The 10,111-nt window shown below is 38.9% G+C and overlaps 1 long non-coding RNA gene across 1 annotated transcript; it reads left to right on the top strand.

Annotated features, from left to right (window-relative positions):
- The first annotated feature begins 2,423 nt into the window (after positions 1-2,423).
- On the top strand, positions 2,424-5,919 carry LOC127418649 (uncharacterized). The gene is made up of 3 exons (XR_007893520.1): positions 2,424-2,509; positions 2,766-2,931; positions 5,783-5,919. It is a non-coding gene; the product is annotated as an uncharacterized LOC127418649 (long non-coding RNA).
- The last annotated feature ends 4,192 nt before the right edge of the window (positions 5,920-10,111 follow it).

Consider the following 10,111-nt stretch of genomic DNA (forward strand, 5'->3'; position numbering starts at 1 on the left):
ATGCCATTTCATAGAGCCAGTGGGTGGAACTTGGCCTAGTCCAGATCCACCTCTAGGTCCAGCCGCACCCCAGCTCAGGTCCAGTCCATCCCCAACTCACCCCTGCAACTTGGTAGCACTAGTTCAGTGAGCACCAGAGCATGTAAGCGAAGCAGAGCATTGTGACATTACGCTCAACAACCCGTCTATGCGTGTGTGCGCCACTCAACCGCTCACGGCCCAAGCAGACGCTCAGCTCAAGTACCACTCACGCTCAACGGTAAAAAAAAAAAAAAAAAAAAAAAAAAGCGTTCGCTCAAATCCCGCTCAGACATTAAAATTCTCTGTAGTATACTTGGTTCCAAGCACGTACATAGGGGGTCGCTACAGTGGCCCAAGCAACTGCCCCTTTGCCCACATGGGCTGAGGTGCCCCTCTGGGTGAAATATAGGCTATAGGCCAACATTTATTAAATAATCAAATGCTTAGTAACGTACACATTAGAAATCATGTGATTATATTGTTGTCTTTTAGTATATAAATTCTCGCTGTTCTATTTTGGACTGGTTTACAATGGCTGTTAGATAATCGGGTCTACCAGACCTTCCTTATCATTTGTAATCAGTCAAATATTTCTCTGTTAGCACATATGTCATTGAACATCTTCAAATAATGCCATAACATTTGTTTTCAGTTCTAATTACTTTTATTTACTTTAAAAAAAAAAAAAAAATCATCAAACATGCCTCTACAAGTGATAAAACATGTGCACGCGCAAATTTGCACTTTTCAGTTTAAACTGGACCTGAGTAACACAACCGACCCAAAAACCACAGTCTTTTCAACTTTAAAGTTTGTTCGAGTCGTTTATGGCAATAATTATAACATGGACTGGTACCAGGAAAAATATTGCAGGTAAAAGTGAAATTCATAATTGTTTTTCAGTTGTCTCCACGGAATGATTATACTGTAGATTTGATACATTAATAGGTTTCTGATTTAATGCTATCAGACTTTGGGTCCGTAAATTAAAATGAGCAATTTCTCATCCTAATTTTGTGTTCAGTTTTAAAGTGTGTATTAAGTTATCCAGAAAAGATCAGTGAATGTTTTTCTCTTTTTCAGTGTTGTTGCTTTATTAATATTCCTTACAATTTTATGTGTACGAATCATATGCAATCTAAAGGACTGTGGTTATTTATATAATAATTATTATATTAGTAGATACCATGTGCCCCCTTTGTTTTTCCTTTATATTTTTAAAGCATTATAAAGTGAATCTGGACTTTATATGCGCCAAACGATCATGTCTTGTGCATGCGCTCTTTATATGTACAGCAAGGTTTAACCATGGATTTAACAAATACAAATATTTGTCCAGTGAGATTTTGTCCAATTTATATATTAGATGAAATCATGTTTAATGATCCCAAAACAAATACAAAAATATTTAATTCACAAATTACACTGCCCTCGTTTAAGAAAATTGTTTTTTTCTAACGTACAATCATTTATAGCTTTTTTCTCTTGGCATAAAAGATGTTATCTGCAACCACTAATCTAGAGTCATTTTTTATTTTATTTATTTATTTATTTTGTATTTTTATTATTTTTTTTTTTTTTTTTTTTTCACTTATCGTTAAGGTGTGGATTCGGCTTTGGGAAACTGACCAGCAGTTATGTGCCACTTTATCCCGAAGCAGAAATCGAAAGCAACAAGCGGTCGATTATAAGATAATTCCGCTATGAAAGTCTCTATGCGAGAACGGAAATCTTTACTAATCAAATGCTCAATTGTACAGTGGAGGCATGAAATGCTCCGCCTGTAAATTAGGACACATTGATCTGCAAGATCATACATGTTTATTAATTTTTTGTTTGTGTTTGCGGGATTCAATGAAAAATGCTTTGCCAATTAAGCTTACATATTCAATTGAGGGTGCTCTAACGTTCGCAACCCTTCAGAACCGGGCCTGCGTCTAGCTGGCAGCTGCACTGACATGATGGCAAAACAATACATTACTTAACTAATAATTTATTATCAAATAGTAGTGTAGCCTACTAGCTCACCTTTTGTTGCACTACCATGTTTGCGTAGCACATCCTCGTGCTCTCTGGCAATGTGACGCGTATTATTCCAAAAGGAATATTTGCTCATTCTCAAGGTTTCTCCACACTCCCTTTCGATTTCCTTGTTTTTAACTTTGATTTATCATTTGCATTTATTTAGGCTATAAGGTTTGCAACTTCACTAAAACAATGTTTGAGCTCCATAACCTCAGGCCTATTGCTTATTTCACAGATTCCCAAACCATATCACGAAGCGAATTCTGGGTTGAGCGAGCGGCTTCTTCAAAATCTTCAAAAAGGCGCTTTCCGCTCAGGTGGAATTATCACCGCTCTGCTCAACGTTCCTCTCACATGCTCTGGTGAGCACTAATGTGGAAAGATGGCGGACAGACACAGACCAGCAGAGTGACCTCGACAAAACCTATTGAGAATAGATTGGAGAAGATTCGACGTAATGTCAGTATGTAAAACTAAACTTCAACGATAAACTGAACTTTGAGACGTGTGTAAAATGTTTCCATAGACCTATCTCGCTATGAATGTTAATGTTAGTTATTTTTGAGTCCCTGACATGTTAACCGTGCATGGGTTAACGTTAGCTTCAAATAAATGAGACAATAAACCTGAATATCGATAATTTGTGGTTCGGCGAAGCATTAAAATATTTTTTTTCTCAGCTAAGGTTAACACTGTTTGTGTTTGTTTAACCTGCACAGATGCATCAGACAATACTGAAGCGAGGACATGATCTCCTCTCTGCTGAGAGATGCACATTGTGCTGCAACTAGTACCACTGTGCCTACTGTAAAAGGGTGTATAACCATTTACATGAGGGACAAAATCATGTTGCAAATCACATTCACATTGCAGTTCAGCAGGAAGGTATGTGTGTGAATTATTTTAAGTTTCTTTAAACAGCTCACTTATATTCAAACTATTTGTGTTTTCTGTTAATCATGTCATGTTTTATCAGAAAATGTAACGTAAATGAAGAATATCATAATGAAGTATGTCTAAATTATGTGAAAAACAGACTTCCAAAGGGGTTCACAAACTTTCAGTCACCATATATGTAATTTTGCCAATATGTAGATTGCTCTACAAATGATTAATATTCCCTAGCACCACAGTTATAAGCTAATTATCTGAAGAACATTTATTTTATTCTTGTATGTTGCTTTTTTTCCCCCCCCTTCTCTCTTTTATCCTGATCTCTGTCTTATTTTATGTCAGTCAATTCATTGTTAAATTCATAAACAAGGAAAATGATATAAATACTCTTTAGACCAGGGTAGGCAGTGTAGGGTGCAGGCATCTTCCAGCCAAGTAGTAGCACACCTAATTTGACTGATCAGCTAATGTTCTTTGATCAGGGCTTTAATTAGTAGAATCAGGTGTGTTACTGCTTGGACAGAACAAAACCTTCACCCACACTGGCCCTAGTGATTGTGGGAGTCTGAGAAAAAATCTGTAGGGCTTTACTAGTTGTTTAGATCAGTGTTACTATCAGTAATAATAATTATTTCTTTAGTTATTAATTAATATTTAAATTAAATAATAGAATCTAACTCATTAAAACCTCATATGGGGCTCCAGTAAATGTAGTGCGCTACATTTAAGAGCGGGTTTGGTTATTAGCAATAATTAATAATTATCAAAGATAATTATTAATTATTAAAATCAATAGAACATTGATGAGAATCAATGTTAGTTTTTTTTAATCCTTTAAATCAACAATTATCAAAGATAATCACCAATCATTAACATCGATGAAACATAAATTAAAATTAACACTAGCTTATTGATCCTTCCTATTCAACAATCATCAAAGATATTTATCAATTATCAAAAATCAATAGAATATTAATAAGGATTAATATTGACGGGGCACCACCCTGGAATCAGGGACTAAAAACCAGATAGTATAACAGTCTCAATATTAGATTGTTCTCTTAGGAAAACGACATCCGAATATCGATTTTCGAAAAGAAACAATGAAGGCTTGAATCCGAGCACTGACATCCTGTCAGCATTTGACACAGGTGTATGCAAAACAAACCAAAACACTTCTCTTTGAAATAACAAAGTTTATTTATGCAGTAATATCAATTAATAATTAATACAATGCAGTCAAAAAACTTCCGACTTACAGCTACAAACTAAACAGTGATATGATTAGATATGGTAACCAAAATAATCCTATAACACATGAGGGTGTGTGTGTGTGTGTGTGTGTGTGTGTGTGTGTGTGTGTGAGAGAGAGAGAGAGAGAGAGAGAGAGAGAGTGAGAGTGTGTGTGTGTGTGTAAGGAGGGACGCGCACAAAATGGCAGACGTGACTCTCGTGGAGAGTACATCATGTGAGACTTCCGGCCAGAGAATATGGCCGCGAATGTGGGCGGAGAGAAACCAGTCAATGGAGTCTGCCAGTTTACCGCATGTATCCGCTTGTACGATAGCTTAGGGACAAAGCTGAGCTTTATCACGAAGCTATCTACTAGCCAAAAATGTGTGCAAGAATGTTTGTGAGGGGTCGCGTGTGTGTGTGTGTGTGTGTGTGTGGTTAGTACGAGAGAGAATAAAGTGACGGCCCCAATGCCGATTTCACGATCGTGGGAGAGAAAGCAGCTTTTAGTTTATCACTCAGAGACGTGGTGGACGGCTCGTAAACCGTCCCGCGGTCTTTGATTCTTTAATGGATAAACTCAGTGTGCTGGTCTCACCCGCGATGGCGGAAATGCACAACAGTCCAATGTGGTTGGACTACAACACAGCAGATCTCATTCATGATAATTAAATACCTTGAGTATTAGCCTCAATGAGCGGACTCAGCGGTCCGTAAACTGTACAAGCAATAACCTTGATACACAAGAATAACACACTATAATATTCTATCTCTGCCCAGACGTAAACCTCTTACTTGAATCGCATGAGGATGCAGCTAGAATGTGTGTTCATCCGTTCTTTAACTCCGACTCGGTTCCTCGAGGCTCGGGTGATGATGGGGGGCCGTTTCCTCGCTCTGTCGGTGGGCGGTACTGCTGCTGATTCTCGGCGGGCTGGCGGAAAAATCAGCGACATCGACTTGATTGAAGATGGAAGAGAAATCTTTCTTCACTCTTCACTTCTGCAGGCAAACGGATGAAGATGCGGATTGCTAAGCGGTCTCCTTCGGAACACAGAGTAATCTCAACTCGTCCAGCGAGATGGAGATTGTATTGCCACAGTTTCAATTCGGACGTTACTTCCTTGTGCCATGAGGCTACACCTGAGAGCAGCGATGAGCTGCGTCTATGCATGGCGAGCAAAGTTCCTGGAAGCAAATCCCAGAAGCATCTCAGAGTTATTTCTACTCCCAATGACATCATGGTTGAGGGCCATTCTGTTGTGTGCCTCATCCAATAGGAGTTGAGAGTTAGATCCTTTAGTGAGCAAGGCTTCATGGGATTTGTAGTCTGTTTTGGACTCCCTTTGTTTGATTTTGGTGTGGTTTTTATCAGTAAGATTTATGACTTTGTATGTGGGGCTCTGTTAGGTTTTATAACTGGGTTAGGCCTGCCTTTGTCTTCTATCTGAATACATGAGGCCCAACAAATCCAAGATGGATTTTAATGTTGTTGTGCTCTTGAGCAAGGTGCTTCACCCCAAAACCTCTACAGGGGTGCAGCACTGCACTGTATAAAACATTATTGTAAACAAGACAATTGATCAAACTTATTCTTTCTACATTTTAGATTTTGTCATCATCAAGTGCAGTCTAGGCTACAGACAAACACCACATTTTCACTGCTGCTACTGCACGTCAACATTAATCAGATGGGATGCTCTTATTAAACATTTAACAACTTGTAAAAATACATCATCTGGACAGCCTTCACCCACAGCACCAGCAGCAACAGCACCACCACCTCCATCCCCAGCAGCACCACCTCTACATCCATCCCCAGCATCACCACATCCATCCCCAGCAGAAGTGCCTCCATCCCCAGCAGCACCACCTCCATCCCCATCAGAAGTACCTCCATCCCCAGCATCACCACCTCCATCCCCAGCAGAAGTGCCTCCATCCCCAGCAGCACCACCTCCATCCCCATCAGAAGTACCTCCATCCACAGCATCACCACCTCCATCCCCAGCAGAAGTGCCTCCATCCCCAGCAGCACCTCCTCCATCCCCATCAGAAGTACCTCCATCCCAAGCAGCGCCACCTCCACCTCCATTCCCAGCAGAAGTACCTCCATACCCAGCAGCACCATCTCCATCCCATCTAGTTGCAGTTCATCAAGACACACAAGATCATGAATGCAATGCAAGACCAGGTGGAGGACCAGCACATCCTCCAGCCTCCAGGATGCAGGCCTCCAGAGGATGGTCCACTAATTACTGCAAAAAAAAAAAGTCTACCTGCCCAACTCCCCCAGCATTTGGTCACTGGCTCCAAATCTTTGCAAGATCTTCCAAGGCAATTGATGCCAAAAGAAACGTCATCTGTGGAGTGTCTTAGTGAGCCAGTGCTCATTACAGCATATGCCAAACTTGTGACATTATACTGGTGTTGTAGATGGTGAGTCAAAAATGTCATCCATATCAACTTAGCCATACCAATTTAACTAATGTTAAAAACAAAGTAAAAGTAAAGTCAGTGTTGCACAGTAGGTGCACAGTGAAGTTGCTAGATATAATATGATTGATATCAATCAATAACAATACCTTATTGTACTTTTTCTTTCCCCTTTCTATGCCTTCTACTTTCCTAGACTCACCATGCTGTACACCGAGCAATTGGAGTCTTTGAGCAAACAGAAAATATGACCTTCCCTAGAAAGGCCACAATACTCCATGCCTACATGCACTTTGAAGACCTGACTACACACAACTACACATATTCTTGTTTCAAGTGTGGATACTATCCACCAGTGGTTCATGGACCTTCACAGAAAGGTATTCAATATGTCTGGTAAGTAACAGAACAAACAGCATTTAATAATAAAGAAACAAAATTTGACAATACTTTATTAATGCCATGCTTGAATTTACAGTAAGTGAAATGGAGGCAGTGTCGATATCAAACAATTTTGGGACTCAGTGACCTCTAAAATAATTTGCAGTGGATTATTAACAAGTGGGTGTCTCTTTACTCAAAGTAGGAAGCCTAAGGCATACGTCTATTCCCCACAAAATTGCAAAGTACTGTGATACAGTGTCTTTCCATCTTACTAGCACTGTTTCATCTTAATAGCACTGTTAACTATGGCAATCAACATTCTCAATTTAATTTACCTTTAGTCCCTGAAGTGTATTACTGTGGGTTCACAGAAGGCACTTAGTTACTTGCATCTCTGCTCATGTATCTACTCAGTTGTCTATCATTGAGTTCAGCTACTATGAACATGGTTTGTCCAAAAACGTGTTTTTTTTTTTTTTGTTGTTGTTTTGTTTTTTGTAATAAAGCATTTTTTATTTTTTTTATTTTTTAATTTCAAGGCAGTCGAAAGAACCCCTTTGTGGTTTCACTAAGTTATAACAACTGTGCACCTTGGATTGGACCAAAAATCAGAAAGTGGGGCACTGTTTTAAACACAGAATATAAAAAGTTTCATGCACCAAGGCAGGCTGCTGAAATGGCTGATCTCCAAATGACTCCAAGATGCACTAATTAATCTCAGGGTAATGGCTGGTTACACTAATTGTTAATTCAGTGTGTTTTGAATTAAGCAAAATATTATTATTTATTTATTTATTTATTTATTTTTTATGTTAAAATAATAGGTGGACATGGTTCGACAACTGTGCAAGCAATGTGGCTTGGACCCAAAAGCCTCAAAGATGGACCTTATCCTAAGACTCTGGGAGGAAATGAAAAACAGGTCGTCTTACGGCAAGATCTTTAAGAAGGTTTGGGGAGCTTCAGGTAAGATAAATGTCTTTCACCAAACAGTTGCATCTGGTTACTGTACCGTGTACTGCCAGGAGAATGTAATGTTTGTAGCTCAAGATGTTGTTGCAGTTTAAAAGTAAGCATACAGTATAGGTTAGCATTTGTCACAGGACTTAAATCACAGATGTATTCTGGATACAAATACATTATTATTATTATTTAACATAGTAAGTTGTACAATATCGTTACCTCAATTATGTGTTTTCCATAGGTGGTTGGGCAGTTATGTGCCCCTTGGCATTGGTCTACTCAATAAAATTTTGTTTAACAGCAGAGAGTCCCAGAGACTATGCTGATATTTTGTTTAACTTGAAGCATGGTTCAATCACCACAGCCACCACCATTGTCTCCTTGAGCAAGGCACTTAACAACATGGTTGCACGGGGGAGATTGTCCCTGTAATAAGTGCACCGTAAGTCGCTTTGGATAAAAGCATCTGCCAAATGTGTAAATGTAAATGTATGACTTTGCGAGGGGATTAACAACGTCAACATGAGGGAGCCTAAAAGTTTGCCATTTATTCCACATGAGGGGCAGCTGGCTGAAGCAACCAAGGAGAATCTGCAGTTGGCTGCTGAAGGAAGGCTAAAGGTCCATTTCCCATGGCTCAAACCAAGAAAATTGATACTGATGCAAACTGCCACCCGATCACTGTATCATCTGACCATTACACTCTGTACGATGTTTTCAATAAACGGAATACAAAGGATACTAGAGACACCCTTCCGAGGATTGCACTTGTCCCAGAACTGGCTGGCTGGGTCAACAGCCAGTGTGCTGAATAATTATTTGATAACATGAGGAAGAACAATTATTTTATGAATACCCTTATGCCGTCTGAGCACATCTTTATGATGCTGAACATATTGCACCACTACAACACAAAATGCAATAACAAAACTGAAGCCAGTATCCGGAAAATGGTGAGCAAGGATGTCCGACTGCAGTTGGATCACAATGGGCAGATAGTAATGGGTAAATTAATTTGTCTTTTTATTTTTTCTCAATTGTTTAACATTGAATGGTCATCAATATTATTCATGTAATTTCAGTTTTGTTTTTCTTTTACTAAAGGCACAGCCACCCACTGAAGCAGATGAAACAACACAACCCAGTGAGTGACGGGAATCAAAATAGAAAGAAATAATACCTATGAATTTAACAGTATGGAACTGCTTTATGTTGGGGAATATTTCTTGATAACTTCCTGTTATTTTGATTAATTTCTTGTGTACTGCACTAACAATTCAGATATCAAATAATTATAATGTGTGTGCCACATATTTTAAAATATTCTAACAGGTTAGGCTGCCTGAGAATCATTGTCATATGGTGGCAACCAGGTCACCACCACATAACTGTTGACAGCAAAGACATCTTTGCCCTGAAAAGATAGAAACAAATAGTGCAGTTTGTGTCATTATACATTTTTCATAACCATTGTTTTATGTATTACCAAACACAACTGAAACTACCAACCTGACCTGTGAAGCTGCAAGTGCAGCTATGAGTTGGAAGCACTGATTAGCAATCTGTTAAAAAAAAAATGGAAGGATATTAATGAAAGCTGATGCATTCACATCAATCCTACTTCAACAGCAGAGTAATGCATTGAAATGGACAATTACCATTGCCTCTAACTCCTCAAAGGCCAAAGACCAAAAGTCGCTTCTGGTTAATGTTTGGGTTGGGCTCAGTTGAAGTAAATCCTCATTAAGGATCTTTGGCTCTATCCAAGACATAAGCCAGCTGGAAAAGGGAAATACACAAATTGTGAAATAATTCATTAAAACATACACACATGAACAGTAATCCAGAAAATATATTTATGAAAGTGACTGCACTATGCATACATCACCAAATTCTGTTGTGCTGGGTGATGGTCAACAGCCCATATTTTCCTGCTTGCTTGCTCATTTGTCTGGCTTTTTGTTACACCTGGAACTAGGTCAGATGGGCTAGAACAGTCTGAAGAGACGATCCATATTAGTGTGGCAATAAAATAATTTTTATGGTCTTCATATAACTTGAACTTTAAACAGTTAAAAAAGTAGTGTACAATCACATATGAAATAAATAATTTCACAACTCTTGACGTGAAAAAGGAGGCAGTGGAAAACTATGG

This window comes from Myxocyprinus asiaticus, chromosome 1, assembly GCF_019703515.2.
Source record: "Myxocyprinus asiaticus isolate MX2 ecotype Aquarium Trade chromosome 1, UBuf_Myxa_2, whole genome shotgun sequence".
Classification (NCBI taxonomy): domain Eukaryota; kingdom Metazoa; phylum Chordata; class Actinopteri; order Cypriniformes; family Catostomidae; genus Myxocyprinus; species Myxocyprinus asiaticus.